Below are 18606 nucleotides of genomic sequence, written 5' to 3'. Positions count from 1 at the left end.
TCGCCGTGGTTGTCAGCCGGGGAGAACCTGGACTCTCCGCGCTCTCGCGAGAAGTTCGCCGCCGCCGGGAGGTGGGGGTGCCCGAGCACGCGCGGGCCTTCGAGAGGCCGAAGATGGGGGGTTGCGCCTTGAAGTGTCAGCTGCTGCTGCTGGCCCTCCTCCTTCAGCCCTGGAGTCCCTGCTTAGGTGCAGACTCGGAGAAGCCCTCCAGCATCCCCACAGGTGAGCACTCCCGCGGTCAGCACCCGTCTGGTGAGGTTCGCTGGGGGCAGTCCATTCATCCTTCAGCTCTTGATGCTGGCCTTGCCAGGTGAGTAGGTGGGTAGCCCGTCCCTCCCCAGCACCGCAGGGGTCAGTGGATACTCTGTGCTCCCCAGGCCCTCCAAGGTGAGTGAGACGGACTGTTCCTCCCCCCCAGACCGCGTAGGACCCCTCCAGAGCCGCTCTCCGCGTTGCTGGTCCCTGGGGCAGAGTAGGGGTGCCCGCCCTTGCTGCTCCTGGAGTTCCCAGTAACCTGAGCGCAAGAATTTTTATACTGCAAGTCGGGATTTCCTTTTGGTCTTGCAGGTCCCTAGGCACCAACACCTTTCCTACAACTCTCCTCTTCCTCCTTTCCTGGAGGTGCATGATTTATCCGTGTTGGACGAGGCAGTACTTCTTCCCTGACCTAAACAGTGTACTTTCTGATTGATGGTGACACATTCCTTCCAAGCGCCCCAGTAAGAAGCCGGTAACACATAACCTCTTGCCAAAAACAACGCTCAAAACTGGTTGTTTTCAGTAGGGCTGCCTAGCTACTCAATACCTTTAAGCAGCAGCTTTCCTCCTTGGGGATTTGAAGGGGAAGCTGTGGACACAGATTCTCCCCTTAGCCGCCCTTTTCCTAAACCTGGTGCCGGTTCTTATTTTCAGAAGCTGGAATTGCAGTGAATAGTCAAGTTCATGTAGAACAACACTTTTTACATTTAGCTAGATTAAAGACAGTCTCACCACATGTTTGTTTAAACATAACTTTGCTGCCATTTGTCACACATGAGGTATCCTTGCAGTTTTCCACTTTTGTGTTTTAACTCCAGGATCAATTATCTGAAATTAGATCTTGCATGTAAATGTCCTGCTATACTTTATTTTTTTTTTAATTAGGATCATTTTGGCACTTTTGTTTTCTTTCTTTTTTTTGGTAAGCACATAGGCCACTTTTCTGCTCGAATTTTGCTTTTGTTGTGAAGCGCTAGCAACAGAATGACCAGAACTCCAGACTGATTGAAATTTAGAGAGCCTTTATTGACTGGCCAGTGCCCGTTCCTCCACTTGGGAAGCCCAAGAGAGAAGCGGCCCCAACCATCTGCAGAATCCAATATATAAAGGGGACAACTACATTTGTGTTCAGGTTCCCATAGCAAGCAAAGCCAAGTTACAAAAGCTAATTGCGTAGTTTTAGCCAAGCTATTCATCATCCTCCTGTTATTCATTTTCTGGGTAACTTAAAGATAAGGACTATTCTTAATTTTGATCTGTTTGTTCTTTGTGGGCCGTTGCTCAGGTGTGGGAGCTCAGTTCCTAGAAACTTTGTACACAGGCTGTCAAGCTGCTGAGGTGGCTAGGTAATTAAGCAGGCCTAAAAATTTTCCAACTCTGTAACACTTTCAGGCTTAAACTCAGAAGTAATAGTTTTGTCTTTATCTTTAAAATCCTCACCTGAGGGGATATATATATATATATATATAATCATTTTTTATATTTGGAGAGAAAGGAAGGGGGAGAGAGAGAAACAGCAATGTGAGTGAGAAATATCGGTTGCCTTCCTTATATTTCAAACCACTTATGGAACCCACAAACTAGGTGTGTACACTGACCAGTAATCAAACCTGCACCCTTTTGGTGCACAGGAGGAGGATCCAAACAACTGAGCCACCTGGCCAGGGCCTATCTTCATCTTTAAGTGTTTAAGAAGATTCCAATGGGTAAACATGTTTCTACATTCCTGCATTGTTAGCCTGAGAAACTTCACATTCAGATGGGTTTCTGTCTGTTAATATAATGCTTTTATTTCTCTCAGATATATCTGATGGTTTCAAAATGCATTTCTAAACCCTGTGTGATTCCTTTAAATTTGAACTGAATTTTTTCATAACTTAAACTTTTTCTTTTAGAGTAACAGCTAGAAAATAGGCAAGTAAATGTCTTTAGCAAACTTGGAAATTCACCAGAAAAATGACTTTCTTTGTGAAACACCAAAGGAATCTTACTGGGAAATAAAATAACCTTTGCTACTTTTATAGGGACCATTTCAGCCTTTGTCTATTTTATTTCATTTAATCACCAACACCCTTTACTTTTTATAGAAGACATTTTTTTTTTGTTGTTGTTGCTGCCTTTAAGTTTACAGTCCAAATCACCTTCCTTTCCCATTCTGGCTTTTAAATTTCATGGAGCTGGACAGTAAAGTTTTAATGGACTATAACATCAGAGAAAGGGAATTTCAGATATGAATGTTTTCCTGAGAAAATGACCATATAAAACCCACTGCTGAAATCTGAGGACTGTTTGCTTTTGGTGGGTGGTCATGGGAAATTCAGTTAACTCCTAAATACAGAAAAATATTAATTTATAATACATAGAGCCAGCAGTAGCCAGTTTGGTTATGAACTTTTTTAAGGTAGATGTTTTAAGCTAATAGCTATAGATGGCACACTGATTGATACTATGGCTAGAATTCTGGGCTCCATTTTGTCCCTAAAATACTTCAAGTGAAAATTATTTAATTGGAAACTTCTATTTGTCTACGTAAATAGCAAGTAAACTCTAGAACTCTACGTTGTGTAGCTTCATAGGAGGTCTGTAAGAAGAGTACTTATCTCTAACTCCCTGTATTTGTCACCATGTCCCAGCTAACTATGAAGAAATAGTGTTTCTTGGCCCTATTGATATTTTGAGCCAGATAATTATATATTGTAGGTGCTGTCCTGTCATTGTACTTGGTTTAGCAGCTACCTTGGCCTCTACCTACTAGATGCCAAGAGTACACTTTTCCAAGTGTAAGAACGAAAAAGGTCTCAAAATGAAAATTGGCCAAATGTCTCCAGAAGGGTTGAAAACCACTGGATTAGACAAATGTGTATGTGAGGCAATGTTGCATTATAGTGTTATTGGAATGGTAATAGCAACTCTTTTTTTTATTAATAAATCTTTATTGTTCAGATTATTACAGTTGTTCCTCTTTTTTCTCCCCATAGCTCCCCTCCATCCAGTTCCCACCCTGCCCCATGCCCTTACACCCCCCACTGTCCTCGTCCATAGGTATACGATTTTTGTCCAGTCTCTTCCCTTACCCCCCACAACCCCTTCCCCTTGAGAATTGTCAGTCCACTCCCTTTCTATGCCCCTGATTTTATTATATTCACCGGTTTATTCTGTTCATCGGATTTTTTTAGTCACTTGATTTTTAGATTCACTTATTGATAGATATGTATTTGTTCAAAATTTTTATCTTTACCTTTTTCTTCTTCTTACCCTTCTTAAAGAATACCCTTCAGCATTTCATATAATACTGGTTTGGTGGTGATAAGGTCCTTTAGCTTTTTCTTCTCTGTGAAGCTCTTTATCTGCCCTTCAATTCTAAATGACAGCTTTGCTGGGTAGAGTAATCTTGGTTGTAGGTTCTTGCTATACATCACTTTGAGTATTACTTGCCACTCCCTTCTAGCCTGCATAGTTTCTGTTGAGAAATCAGCTGACAGTCGTATGGGTACCCCCTTGTAGGTAACTAACTGTTTTTCTCTTGCTGCTTTTAAGATTCGCTCTTTGTCTTTTGCCCTTGGCATTTTAATTATGATGTGTCTTGGTGTGGTCCTCTTTGGATTCCTCTTGTTTAGGGTTTTCTGTGCTTCCTGGACTTGTAAGTCTATTTCTTTCACCAGGTAGGGGAAGTTTTCTGTCATTATTTCTTCAAATAGGTTTTCAATATCTTGCTCTCTCTCTTCTTCTGGCACCCCCATAATTTGGATATTGGTACACTTGAAGTTGTCCCAGAGGCTCCTTACACTATCTTCATATTTTTGGATTCTTTTTTTCTTTTCCAGTTGGGTGTTTTTTGCTTCTTCATATTTCAAATCTTTGACCTGATTCTTGGGATCCTCTAGTCTGCTGTTGTGTCTCTGTATATTATTCTTTATTTCAGTCAGTGTAGGCTTAATTTCTAGTTGCTCCTTTTTCTTATCCTTGAGGGTCTCACTAAATTTTTCAGAAATTTCTAGAGGATTCTTGGGTAACCTTATAACCGTGGTTTTGAACTCTATATCCAGTAGTTTGCTTTCCTCCATTTCTTTCATTTTTGACATGTTTCTTTGTCTCTGCATTTTGGCTGCTTCACTGTGTTGATAGAGTGGCTTTGTGTGCTAGGTGTCCTATAGGGCCCAGTGGCTCAGCCTCCCTAATTACCTGAGGTTGACACTCTTGGTGAACCCCTTTGTGGGCTGTGTGCAGTCTTATAGTTAAGTCTTGATTGCTGTTGGTATCACTGGGAGGAATTCACCTCCAGGCCAATTGGCTGTGGGTACCAGCTGTGTCTAAAACGGGAGAACTTCTGTGCTGGAGACAGCCTTATGGAGCAGGTCCTGCTTCAGTGGGGCTTTGGTGGTCACTGAGTCTGCCCCTTGAGTGTGTCTTTTATGGATGTGAAGAATTTTACTCTGGTATCATCTCACTCTGTCCACTGGGTGCACTGGCTCTTGTATCTCCAAGGAGGTGCAACGTCAGCCACCCAGCAGGAGCTACAGAGAGATCTGCAGATTCCTCCTCTTTGTTTGGGGTTTGGAAGTGCCCAGATGAGGCCCAGCTGTGAAGCCATGCAGGCTGCTGTCGAGCGTTAGGCCTTCTTTTGGAAGCTCTGGGGCTCTTTGACCCAGCAGCTGTTTGTTAGGTTTTAGATTGCAAAATAACAGACCACTCATATGCAAAAGCCTCTGCTCACAGCTTGGGTAGGGTTGTAAATTGGGTGGTACAGGGTCTCAGGGAATCATCAAGGGGGAACAAACTGCAATAGCTGCCTCTGCTCTGCTTCTGAGAGGTTCCTGGGTCTCTGTGTCCTGCAGCCCTGTGCAGGAACAATGATCACTGCAAGCACCTCTGTGAGAAAACTGCCCTCGCAGTCCAGTTTCTCCCGTATGAGTCTGGGTCCCCAGAGTCTCGCCTGGAACTGGGGTTCAGAGCAATCGGGAGCTTGTATCTCTCTCCTGATTGAAAAAGACAACAGCATATCTAGTTGCCAGCCCATTTCCATGTGCGCCTCTGTATCTCCGCACTTCCGTGCCTCCGTACCTCTGCAATTCCGCACCTCCACACCTCCTACCAGTTTCAATGCACTTTTTTTTTTAATGTCTATTTAGGTCATTTGCCCATTTTTTAAAAATATATTTTATTGATTTTTTTACAGAGAGGATGGGAGATAGAGAGTTAGAAACATTGATGAGAGAGAAACATTGATCAGCCGCCTCCTGCAAATCTCCTACTGGAAATGTGCCTGCAACCCAGGTACATGCCCTTGACCGGAATCGAACCTGGGACCCTTCAGTCCGCAGGCCGACACTCTATCCACTGAGCCAAATCGGTTTCGGCGAGTTTCAATGCACTTTTCTCTTTCCTTCTATTTTTAGAACTTCCACTCAGCCAGCCTTCCCATGGTTCTGGATGATATCTGTTTTGTCTATTAGTTGTGGTTTTGATGTGGTTGTGCAAGGCAGCAAGTACAATTGTGTGCTTACGCTGCCATCTTGGTTTCTCCAATAGTAACTCTTTTTTGAAAGCAAACATTTATTGTGAATTTCCACTGAAGTTGAGAATGTACTAGTCAAATCACATTAATCAGAATTTGAAATAAAGTTTTTCCTAGCTTTGATGCTGTGTATTGACCAAAGTTAAGAACACTGCTTTTTGTTATATTTACTGAGCATTCTGCTGTGTGCTATTTTTATTCCTTTTTGGTTGTCACTTTGTTATTACGATGGAAATAATCTAAATAAGATTCTGGTTAAAAACAATCATTTTTCTCCTAGATTTATTTATGGAAGTTTACCTTAAAATTATATACCCATGGACCTCCCTGGTCATAGGGATGACTGGCAGCCATTTCTATTTGTTCTGCCCTGGTGATTCCCTGAGACCCCACCCCATCCAATTTTCAGCCCCACCTTACCTGTGTACAGCTTTTGCATATGAATGGCCTGTCCCTCCTCAGGCTTCAGACTGTGTTAAAATCGCTCAAACAAGCTGCAACTGGGTTATGGAGTCCCAAACCTATCAATAAAAGGCCCAGGACCTGGCACTAGTACCAGCCTGCCTTGCTTCATAGGTAGGCCTTGCCTGGGAACTTCCAAACCCAATACAAAAAGGAGGAATCTGTGGATCTCTCTGTAGCTCCTGCTAGGTGGCTCCAGGCAGTGGCTGATTTTGCACTTCCCCAGAGACCCAAGAGCCAATGCACCCAGTGGTCAGTGTCAGACCATACTAGATTATAGCTCTACACATCCAAGTGACACACTCAAGGGGCAGACTCAGTGAGCACCAAAGCCCCACTGAAGCAAGTGCTTCTCCATAGGGGTGTCTCCTGCACAGCAGCTCTCCCACTGTAGTTGCAGCTGGTACCCACAGCCAATTGGCCTGGAGGTCAATTCCTCCCAGTGACATCAACAGCAATCAAGTCTCAACTACAATAAGACTGTGCATGCAACCCACAGACGGGTGCACCAAGAGTGTCCACCTCAGGTGATTGGGGAGGCTGAGCCACTGGGCCCTATAGGAACCTACTACACAAAGCCACTCTATCAATTCAAGGAGACCTAGCAACTCTACCCAGTACATAGAAACAAACACAGGGATGCAGCCAAAATGTGGAAACAAAGAAACATGTCACAAATGAAAGAAATGGAAGAAAGCAAACTACTGGATATAGAGTTCAAAACCACTGTTATAAAGTTACTCAAGAATCTTCTTGAGACCTCCAAGGGACTTTAGTGAGCCTACACTGATTGGAATAAAGAATAATTTACGGGTATTCAACTATAGAGTAGAGGATTCTGAGAATCAAATCAATGATTTGAAATATGAGGAAGCAAAAATCACCTAATCAGAACAGCAAAATGGAAAAAGAATAAAAAAATAATGAAGAAAGTGTAAGTTTGACATGCTTGATGTGAGGAGCTTCTGGGACAAATTCAAGCATACCAACATTCACATCATGGGGGTGCCAGAAGAAGAGCAAGATATTGAAAACCCATTTGAAGAAATAATGAGAGAAAACTTTCCTGATATGGGGAAGAAAAAATTACAGAGAGTCCCAAGCAAGATGAATCACAAAAGACCCACACCAAGACATATCACAATTACAATGGAAAATGTTCATGAATTTTTTTTTCCCTGGTGAAAAAAATAGACTTACCAGTCTAGGAAGCATAGAGAGTCCCAAATAAGAGGAACCCAAGAGGCCCACATCAAGACATATCATAATTAAAATGCTAAGGGCTGAAGACAAAGAGAGAATTTTAAATGCAGCAAGAGAAAAGCAGTTAGTTACCTACTAGGGAGCACCCATATGACTCAGCAGATTTCTCAATAGAAACTAAGCAGGCCAAAAGGGAGTGGCAAGAAATATTCAAAGTGACGAATAGCAAGGACCTACATCCAAGATTACTTTACCCAGCAAAGCTATCATTTAGAATTGAAGGTCAGATAAAGAGCTCCATAGACAAGATAAAGGTAAAGGAGTTCATTACCACCAACTTAGTATTACATGAAATGTTGAAGGTAATTCTTTAAGAAGTGGAAGAAGAAGAAGAAGAAGAAAAAGATAAAAAATATAAACAATAAAAAGGCAATAAATACATATCTATCAACAATTGAATGTAAAAATAAACAAATAAGAAATCTAATGAACAGAATAAACTGGTAAATAATATAGAATCAGAGGCATGGAGATGGAACAGACTGACGAATCTCAGAGGGAGGCAGAGCGGGAAGAGATTAAACAAAGATGGTTATGCAAGTATGCATTACCTATGGACACAGACAATAGGGTGGCAAAAGCCTGAGGTGGGGCGGGAACCCCAGGAGGAGGGGAGCAGTGGGGGGGGAGGCCATCTGTAATACTCTCAACAATAAAGATTTACAAATAAATTATATCCCCATGGAAGCTTTTGTGGAAATACCCTCCAAATGAGTGTCAAAAATTTGAGTTCATACCTTCCTTTATCTTTCCTGCACTTTTTTTTTTACCTTCTAGATGAGAGGAGAGGAATGAATGCATTCTTGCCAGGGATTTGCAACCAGGTCTCCAGACCTGGATCAGAATTTTAAAAAAAATTTTGATACAAGTTTTAATACAAGTAGAAATCTTCCCAAAGGTCATGAATTAGTTTTCATTAGAGGCTTAAAGTAATTTTTTAAAAAAATTCAGGCAAATAAGCTTTGATTTAACATTAAAATATTTAACTGTCCTGTCAAGGCACCATTTTACATTTCAACCACATTGCTTTTTTATTCAATCTGAGAATTTCTGCCTTTTTTTATTATTAATTCTCGCTTGAGGATATATTTATTGATTTTAGAGAGAAGGAGGGAGAGAGAGAGAAAAAAAATTGATGTGAGAAACATCAATCAATTGCCTCCCGTTTGCACCCTGACCAGGTACCAAACCCACAATTTAGGTATGTGCCTTGACTGGGAATCGAACCCACAACCTTTTGGTGTACAGGATGATGCTCCAACCGACTGAGTCACTTGGCCAGGGCAAATTTCTGCCTTTTTTAAAGCAAGATTCAGACTGTTTGGGGATTGCTCCTTCTGAAGGTCTTGCATGTCCCTTTCTTCCTTGGCCTCAGATAATCCTCACATATGAGCATTGTGGATCTGAATTTTTTTTGTGTTTCCTAAGGCATCTTGACTTTCATAATCTAGATTTGGCAGAAATCAAGTTTTGGGCAAAAATGGAGGAAATGGTTTCAGATATTTCTGTCAAGACCAGTATTTTTCAACCATGTTCATTTATAAACTCTTTAAATTACTCAGGCACATTCAAGGAGGAAAGGAGAGGTTTGTCTCTAACTGCTGATGTAAACCGGCAATTAATGGGGTGGAGAGGGAAAGAACAAGGTCCCAGAGAAACCTCTGGAAGGAAGAGAGTGAAGCTATTCTCTGTGCACTTTCTGTGTCTTGGGCTCCAGCCACATACAACTCATCATTCTTAAACATACTGTGCCATTTATTTCATACTATAGAAATAGACATATCACACAGCTCTAGACAACGTGAGAATAGGAAATAAAAATGAAAATGAGATACACTTTTATACCCATCACATTGGCTAAAGTATTTTAAAATGTACTCTGATGACATATTATGTGTTGTAAAGATGAAAACTCTCAGACTGTTGAAAGAACAACATCTTTGGAGAATAAATTAGTAATGTCTAGTGACATTGAGAATCCTCATGTCCTACAGTCCTATAGTATAGTCAGCCCTCTGTATCTATGGGTTCTATATCTGAGGGTACCACATCCTCAGAATCAACTGGATGTGGACTGAAAACAGTCTTTTCAACCCGCAGGTGGGAATCCATGGACTGCATACATTGTGTGTGTGTGTGTGTGTGTGTGTGTGTGTGTGTGTGTGTGTTTAGAAGAGACTGTGATTTTATTTTCAAATTTTTGGAAATAGTTTGCATACATTGTTGTACACCATTTTATGTAAGGGATTTAAGTATTCATGAATTGTGGTATCTGTATGACTGTACTCTCAAATTTCTGTCTGCCTGTTTTGTTTTTTTACCCTGGTGGTCAGTGCACATCATAGTGACCTGTTGTTCTGGTCGTTTCGCCATAATGGGCACTTAGACTTTTATTATATAGATTCTTTTTTGTTTAATGTCTTCAGTGTATTCACATAGCCCTGCAACTCTTCTCCCCACTGACCACTGTCGAGGAGAGGAGAGGAGAGGAGAGGAGAGGAGAGGAGAGGAGAGGAGAGGAACATCCATGTGAGAGAGACACACCAACCAGTTGTCTCCCACACATGCTCCAACTGAGGCTGGGGATTGAACCAGCAACTCAAGTACTAGTCCCCCTCCCCCACATTGGGAATCAAACCCACAGCCCCCCAGTGCACAGGCCGAGGATCTAACCACTAAGCAATGCTGTTCAGGGCTGTGTCTTCCTGTTCTTGAAATTCTATTTATTGTTTAAATTTAGCTCCTAGAAATTCTTCCTCTTACTGTCTTTTGTTTGGCTCTCTTTTGAACTTAATGCAGTTGGTTTATACAAATCATACATGCTTTGTGTGATAGATGTTTATGCTTACTAAATTATAAATTCTTTGAAGTAAGGGCTGAGTCTTATTCATCTTTATGCTCTTCATAGTACTTCCCTATTTTTTAAACATAGAGAAGATTCTCAATTTATGTTTGTTGTTTTTAGTCCACTCAGAGAATTATAAAAAGTGGCATGCAGTCAGTGAGATTGATAGCTGCTCCTTTTCCCAGGATTTAATTAAATTCACTGAGCTTCCTTTCTCTACCTGGGGCCATACACTACACTATCATAGTCTCACATTTTACCAGTGAATCATCAGGCAAGGCCTTGTTTCTGAATTGTGGTGGGCAGTTCTTCTCCATATGTTATATTTTTTGCTCCTTCAGAAATGCATTCATTGGTTGGATACCATGATCCTCTTTTTATACATGGTGAAGTGGAGATTTGGAATGGTTATATAACTTACAGAAGATCACATAGCTGCAAAGCTACATGAGAGGGGCATGTGCCCTTTCTTCAGTCCGTGCTCCATGTCTTTCTTGACCTGTTTATTGCTCTGTTGGACTTTGGGACCTGTGGGCATTAGAGACCTAAAGAAGCAAAGGAACTCGTTGCTAAAAGAAAAGGCACATACCTTGTAGGTTTACATTATGGAGGGATAGGTAAAAAATTAAGGCAAACTGTGACCTAGGTCAGGTTGATAAACTATGGACCAAGGGCCAAATCCCATGGGACAGATATGGCTACTTGTTTAAATATGGTTGGTGAGTTAATAATGGTTTTTACATTTTCAATGGTTGAAAAATAGCAAAGGAAAACTAATGTATTGTTCCATGTGAAAATAATGAAATTCAATTTTCAGGGTCCATAAAGTTTTATTAGCTCACAGCCACAGTTATCCATTTACATATTGTCTGTGATTGCTTTGGTGCTAAGTGAAGAGTTGATTAGTTATAGAGACTATATGACCTTCTGCCCTGTAGACAAAAGTTGTGCCAACTTGTGCCTTAGAAGGTGACAGTCCCACTTAAGCTGTGGCTTATGCAGATCTTCTGCTCCCTTGGAAATAGCTGGACTCTGGACAGTCGCTGTGGGCTCTGGGTATTTGCGAGGCCTGTTATTTATTTTTTAAAGATTAAGGTGCACAACCTGATTATTTGATTTACATATAGTGTGGAAATGATTACCACATTAGATTCAGTTAACATCTATGTTCTCATATAGATATATTAAAAGGAAAAGGAAACCATTTTCTTTATCGATGAGAGCTCTTAGGATTAGTTCTCTAAACATCTTTTCTATATAGCGCATAGCAGTGTTAACTGTAGTTAGTCCTAGTACTTATTTATCTTATGACTGGACATTTATACCTTTTGGAGAGGACTGTTTTTCATTTTAGACCTTTGAATTCAAACATAGAACTTCTCTGTTATACCATTTTAAACATGGCACTTGATGCTAACTAGACAAGTACTTTGGTGTAAATAGTGTACTTATGATCAGAAACAAATGAAACACTATGATGGCTATTTGGAAAGGAGATGCATATTTCTTTAGAGCATGTGTGTGTTTTTTAGAAATTTGGTCTAGAAACTTGGTTATAAATTTGTGGCTAGGTTCCTGGCAGGAAATGATTAACACATTTATCAACGAGTATTTTTATTATTCAACCGTTGCTATAAATTAGGCTAAGCTGAGAAATTGGTTGCTTTAACAGTGAAATATATTTTTCTGTTTTACTAGCTTTTTGTGTACACTATGTGCTTACCTCACTAAACTAAACTGAAATGATCGAACCAATAATCAGAGCTATTGAGATTTTAGTTAACCAAGAAATAGATATCCAGAGTAGTAGAATGGTAAACAGTGTTATGATTTGTTGTCCTTATACTACTTACTAGCCAAGACCCATCTCTTGCCACTTGTGTTTTGTAATCATGCTACTGAAGATGGTCTAGGAGTACAGAACTGATTATTACCCTACTAGAGGCCTGGTGCACGAATTCATGCACCAGTGGGGTCTCTCGGCCTGGCCTGCGGGATCGGGCCAAAACTGGCTCTCCAACATCCCCCGAGGGGTTCAGGATTGTGAGAGGGTGCAGGCCAGGCCAATGGACCCCACCGGTGCATGATTGGAGCTGAAGAGGGATGCAGGAGGTTGGCCAGCCTGGGAGGGACTGCAGGAAGGCTCCAGGTTGTGTCCGGCCCATCTCGCCCAGTCCCTATTGGCTGAACCCCCGCAGCAAGCTAAAATACTGGTTGGAGCATCTGCCCCCTGGTGGTCAGTGCACATCATAGCTACTGGTCAACTGGTTGACTATCTGCCCCTTGGTGTTCAGTGCACATCAGAGCGAGCGGTTGAGTGACCTTAGCATATCATTAGCATATTGCACTTTGATTGGTTGAACGGCTGATGGGTTGACCAGAAACTTAGCATATTAGGCTTTTATTATATAGGATTAACTGTGTCACTAGAATGCCCCTTTAAAAAATAGTGTTTATAATTTAAAAATACAGTAACTTCAAATAACTTTAAAAAATATGTTTTTATTTTTTTTAGAGAGAGGGGAAGGGAGAAATATAGAGATAGAAACATCTATGAGAGAGAAACATCTATGCGCTGCCTCCTGCACTCCCCCCACTGGTGATCAAGCCTGCAACCCAAGCATGTGCCCTGACTGGGAATTGAACTTGGTTCATAGGTTGACACTCAACCTCTGAGCCATCCTGGTCAGGTTCAAATCCCTTTTTATGTTTCCTACTCAGAGTAACTTTAAAACAAAATTCAAACAGCAGAGGTATGTTCAAACAACTAACGTGGAAGACTAAATGGTGAGGAAAAGTGTTCGTAACAAACGTTGAGTTTCTAAAGTGGGCCAAAGTTGAAATTAAATTTCATTTGTGAGATTAATTGTCATGTTGATTTTACTATTTCTTTTATTTTGGATGCATAAGACATCCTAGTGTTTATTACATTAATTGTTCATCTGTGCATTTTCTTTATGGTTACATTCTCAAACATTTAAAAGGAATTGTATTAATTTTCTAGTTACTACTATTATGTAATTATTATTATTATTTAATCCTCACCCAAGGATATGTTTAGAGAGGGGAAGGGAGGGAAAGGAATATTGATGTGAGAGAGAAACATCGATTAGTTGCCTTTCCTATGCACCCCAATCCAGGATCAAACCAACAACCTGGGTATGTGCCCTGACTGGATATCGAACCTGCAACCTTTTAGTGCATGGGGTGATGCTCAACCAACTGAGCCACCAAGCCAGAGCAACTTACTACTAATCCTATATAATAAAGAGGTAATATGCAGATTAACCCTCATGCCCACATAAGATGGCTGCCTACAATCAGGCCGGCACGGGGGTTAGTGAGGGACAACCAAACAACTGAACAAGCAAGCTGCATGGGTGACCAGGCTGGCAAGGGGGTTAGTGAGGGACAACCAAATAACTGAACAAGCAGGCTGCATGGGCAACCAGGCTGGGAGGAGGGTGCAGTTGGGGGTGACCAGGCTGGGGGGGGGGCAGTTAGGAGCGATTAGGCTGGCAGGGGCTGGGGGTAGTTGGAGGCGACCTGACCGGCAGCAGGAGGCAGTTAGATTGACTGGGAATCGAACCTGTCACCCTCTGGTGCGCAGGCTGATGCTCTAACCAATGAGCCATGCCGGCCAGGGCTCTAGTATGTTATAAAGTTTTTTCCAAAGACAAAGAGGGTTTTCCTTTTATTTAAAAGCTGTGGTTTGCTCCTCTGTGCTATGACACCCATTTGGTAAAGGTTCTGTGGCACAATGGGACTTTCAAACACATGCACTTTATTGTTCTCACCATCACCCCCAGTCAGCCCCAGACATTAAAGGGCACTAAAGTGATTTAGAAAAGGCATTTTGCCACACAGCCTCACACTCTGCAGGCACAACAGCAAGTGGAAGAAGTTTGTGGAATCCTGGTAGTCTTGGGTTTCTTTTTTTAAATATATTTTTAATGATTACATAGAGGAAGGGAGAGGGAGAAAGAGACAGAAACATCAACGGTGAGAGCATCACCTATTGGCTGCCTCAATTATGACCCTCCTGGGGATTGAGCCCGAAACCCAGGCATATGCCCTGACCAGGAATCAAACCGTGACCTCCTGGTTCATAGGTTGATGTTCAGCCACTGAGTCATGCTGGTTGGGCAGTCTTGGGTTTCTAATTCTGGGATATTGTTCAGGTAAAGTCCCAGAAGCTATACTTCTTAATTTAAGTGACCACTGAGTCCCAACACAGAGCCCATGTCCCATCAGCCCACTGACTAGTCTGTTTTGCTGTTTTGAAGCCAAACTTTCATGGGTCCTTAGGGTGTTAATTACTTACAGGTGCAGTACACCGAGCTAAGAAGGGAGCCAGTTATTTTTAGATATTTTAAATGTATTCTCTAGCTTTTTTCTTTCTTTTTTTTTTTTTTTAAGTTTTCACCAGAGGAGTGCAGATATTTTATTTTCTCCATTTTTAGAGAGTGGAGGGAGGGTGGAGGAGGAGAGAGAGAGCAAAGAGAAGGATCCATGTGAGAGAGAAACATGGATTGGTTGCCCCCTCCACCACACCGCGACTGGGGGGCAAGGATCAAACCTGCAACCCAGGTATGTGCTCTTGACTGGGAATCGAACCTGTCACCCTCTGGTGCTCAGGCTGATGCTCTAACCAATGAGCCATGCAGACCAGGGCTCTGCTTTTTAAACATGTAATCATATTTTTTTTTCTGATTCTAGTAGTATACTAAACACCAGCACTATTTTAGCATCTAAAAAAAATCAGCAAATACAGAATTTAAATAATTTCTTAAAACAAAGAAACTGGCTAACAGTTTAGAGGCAGACTAAAATGCCCTCCCTAATGCCTTCCCTGGGGAAGTCTTAAAGAGCTGTTAAGATGAGGGCAAACTGGCCCTTTGATGGAATTTTCCAGTAATGCCCAAGCCAGCTGTGAGGCCCCTTGTCTTCAGAGGTTTTCAGAGGTCTTCTCTCTCCATCTCTAGCCTTGCTGGGTCACTTCTGGCCTTGAGCTGGCACCACAGCTCTGACCAGAGTGCCCTGCCAGTCCAGACTCTCTGAAATTCCTGTCAGCCATGTCTCGAGAAGGACAATTCTCCTTTTCTTCTTAGTTTAGTTTAAACAGGGTTGGAATTTTTTAAACAGTGACTTTACTAAGTAACCAAGGGCAAAACAAAAACCCTGAAACTGGAAAACCACCAAAGCAAAGAAATGAACAGACTTACAAAGTAGAGACTCAGAATTCTGCTCTACTCTGACTCTAGCTGAGACCTGCATACCTAGCATCCTAGGGGCTCATAGGCTCTGTGTCCTCGCTCAGCTTTTCATTCTCCACTCTTTCATACCACTCGTTACTTCTTATTACTTTATTTTACACACAGCTCTTTCTTCTCCAGGCTTGGAGTGCAGGAAGTCCATGGGTAGATAGGTGTTAATAAGTCATGAAATAATAAAAATATATATATATTTGGTCTCTGCCCCGGTTCCTGCTAATATTTGGTGTTTGACTTTGGTTCCTGACACAAGGCTCTTGGGTGATAGTAGAATCTTTTGTTCTAATGAAACAGCTTTTGGTGGGCTCTGGGATAGGGGCTGGTTACTAGAAAGACAAAGCCAAGATTAGAAGCTTAGAACTGTCAGTCCTACCCACCACCTTCTGAAGCGGGAAAGGGGTTAGAAAATAAGTAAATAATCATTCATGCCTACATGATGAAGCCTCTATACAAATCTCTGAAGTACGGGATTTGTAGAGCTTCTGGGTTGGTGATGCATTTATAATCTAGGAGGGTGGTGCACCCCAAATCCATGGGATCCTTCCTGACCTTACTCTATGTATCTCTTTATCAAGCTATTCACTTGTATCTTTTAAAATACTGTTTGTAGCCCTAGCTGGTTTGGCTCAGCAGATAGAGCATTGGCCTGTGGACCAAAGGGTCCTGGGTTTGATTCCAGTCAAGGGCATGTACCTTGGTTGTAAGCTCCGCTCCGGCCTGGGCCCTGGTCAGGGAATTAATTAATTAATTAATTAAATTAAATACTCTAGCAATAGTGAGTAAACTTTTCCTAGGTTCTATGAGCCACTCTAGCCAGTTATTGAACCTAGGTGGGTGGGGGTCTTGGGAACCTCTGATTTGTAACCAAGTCATACAGGAGTTGTGGATAACAGGGACCTACTACTTGTGATTGGCATCTGAAGCGGGAGCAGTTTTTTTTTAAAATATATTTTATTGATTTTTACAGAGAGGAAGGGAGAGGGATAGAGAGAAACATCGATGAGAGAGAGAAACATCGATCAGCTGCCTCCTGCACACCCTCTACTGGGGATGTTCCCGCAACCAAGGTACATGCCCTGACCAAAATCGAACCTGGGACCCTTCAGTCCGCAGGCTGACGCTCTATCCACAGAGCCAAACCGGTTACGGCGGGAGCTGTTTTATAGTATTAATACTTTAGTCTGTGGGGTGTGCAATAATTCTGGTTGAATTGAATTGAATTGAATTGAATTACAGGACACCCAGTTGGTGTGGGAGAATTGGTCAATGTGGGGAAAAAGCCATATCTCTTGTCAGAAGTGTTGTGTGTAAGTAATGCAGGAGAAACAGTTTTTCCTAGACATGGGGAAGCTAGACATTTTTATACTTTCATAGGACATATCAGCATAACCGTAGCCAGTACCAGGGGTGGGGAAAGTCTGGCCCGTAGGCCGAATAAGGACAATGAAATAATTTTGTCTGCCAAGCATTAGGGGTGAATTAATTAAATGTTTGACCAAATATAGCAGGCTAATTTTAAGTTGATAATTTCATATGGCCCACAAATGATGTTATAAATATCCAAATGACCCTTGACAGAAAAAAGGTTCCCACCCCTGATTAGACAGTCTGCTTTTTTGATAGGTGAAAGTTTTTATGTATTTTTGTCTGTAAGTCTTTTGGTATTGCTTTAATTATTTGTTTTGAGTAATTTACATTTGCTAACATGAACTGACAAACTTGCATAAATCTACATTTATTTAATTAACTAAACTTCAAAAATTCTCCCAGAATCCATTTTCTCTCTAGAAGTAACTGTCTTAACTTCTTTTTTAAAAAAAATAATAATTCCCCCCCTTTTTATTCCTTAGAATAGTTTACAGTATAAACATGTTTTCATGTTATAAAAGCTTAACTCATAAGTTTACGGTAAGGATAAAGAAAAGTATGCTTTAGAAGATAAGTACTCATCCCATAATTATTATGAAACATGAAAACTTTCTATTTTTCCTTAGCTGTCAGAAAACTGAAAGCTGTCTTAGTGTTCAGTTACAGAGATGTTGCTTCCAAATTTCATAATACAGTTATTCATCTCGTAACCTTTATCATTTAACAATATATTGTGAATATTTGTAGGTATTACTATACATGACATTTAATGACTGCTAAGTATTCTTCCAAAGGATATACCACAATTTACTTACACATTGTTCTAATATAATATAGCAATGGGCATCTTTGTTTAGAGATGCAGTTAATTCCACAGGATAAATTTTAGAAGTGGGTTTGTTCCCGTAAAGGTGGTACCACCATATTCATTTTTTCTATAGAAAGTAGAGAAGTAAAAGAAATATCAGTAGAATATTGCTACTTTGACAAGAACACTAAGCTACAGTTGTATACATTTAGTAGTTTCTGGGAAAGGTCAGTTGGTTGACAGTTGAGCTGTCCTTGAAAAGTCATTTGGCAGTTCTGATTTCCCATCTGCTTTCTGATCACATGGGCAAAGGGCATATTTTTAATTTTTTTCTTTATTGACTAAGGTATTGCATATGTGTCCTTATTTCCCAATAACCCCCCCTCCTCCCACTCGTGCTCTTACCCCTCTAGTGTCTGTGTCCATTGGTTAGGCTTATATGCATGCCTTTGGTTGATCTCTCCTCCTTCCCCCCAACCGCCCTTTCCTTCCCTCTGAAGTTTGATGATCTGATCCATGCTTCTCTGTCTCTGCATCTATTTTTGTTCATCAGTTTATGTTGTTCATGATATTCTACAAATGAGTGAGATCATGTGATATTTATCTTTCTCTGACTGACTTATTTCACTTACCATAATGCTCTCCAGTTCCATCCATGCTGTTGCAAATGGTAAGAATTCTTTCTTTTTTTACAACAGCATAGTATTCCACTGTGCAGATGTACCACTGTTTTCAAATCCACTCATCTGCTGATGAGTACTTAGCTATTTCCAAATCTTTGCTGTGGTAAATTGTGCTGCTATGAACACCAGGA

At 41.2% G+C, this 18606-nt stretch overlaps 1 long non-coding RNA gene across 1 annotated transcript in view; it reads right to left on the bottom strand.

The window, feature by feature from the left end:
- Positions 1-13096, bottom strand: part of LOC107185124 — a 19996-nt gene extending 6900 nt beyond the window's left edge. The window contains exons 1-2 of the long non-coding RNA XR_001516038.1: positions 13009-13096; positions 3697-3699 (exon numbers count right to left, since the gene is read on the bottom strand). This is a non-coding gene — a long non-coding RNA (uncharacterized LOC107185124). The remainder of the gene's footprint in view (positions 1-3696; positions 3700-13008) is intronic.
- Between the last annotated feature and the right edge of the window lie 5510 nt (positions 13097-18606).

The sequence above is a fragment of the Myotis davidii genome, unplaced genomic scaffold (assembly GCF_000327345.1).
Source record: "Myotis davidii unplaced genomic scaffold, ASM32734v1 scaffold1029, whole genome shotgun sequence".
NCBI lineage: Eukaryota > Metazoa > Chordata > Mammalia > Chiroptera > Vespertilionidae > Myotis > Myotis davidii.
Note: the sequence above shows the minus strand (reverse complement) of the source record. Positions and strands in the feature narration are given on the sequence as shown.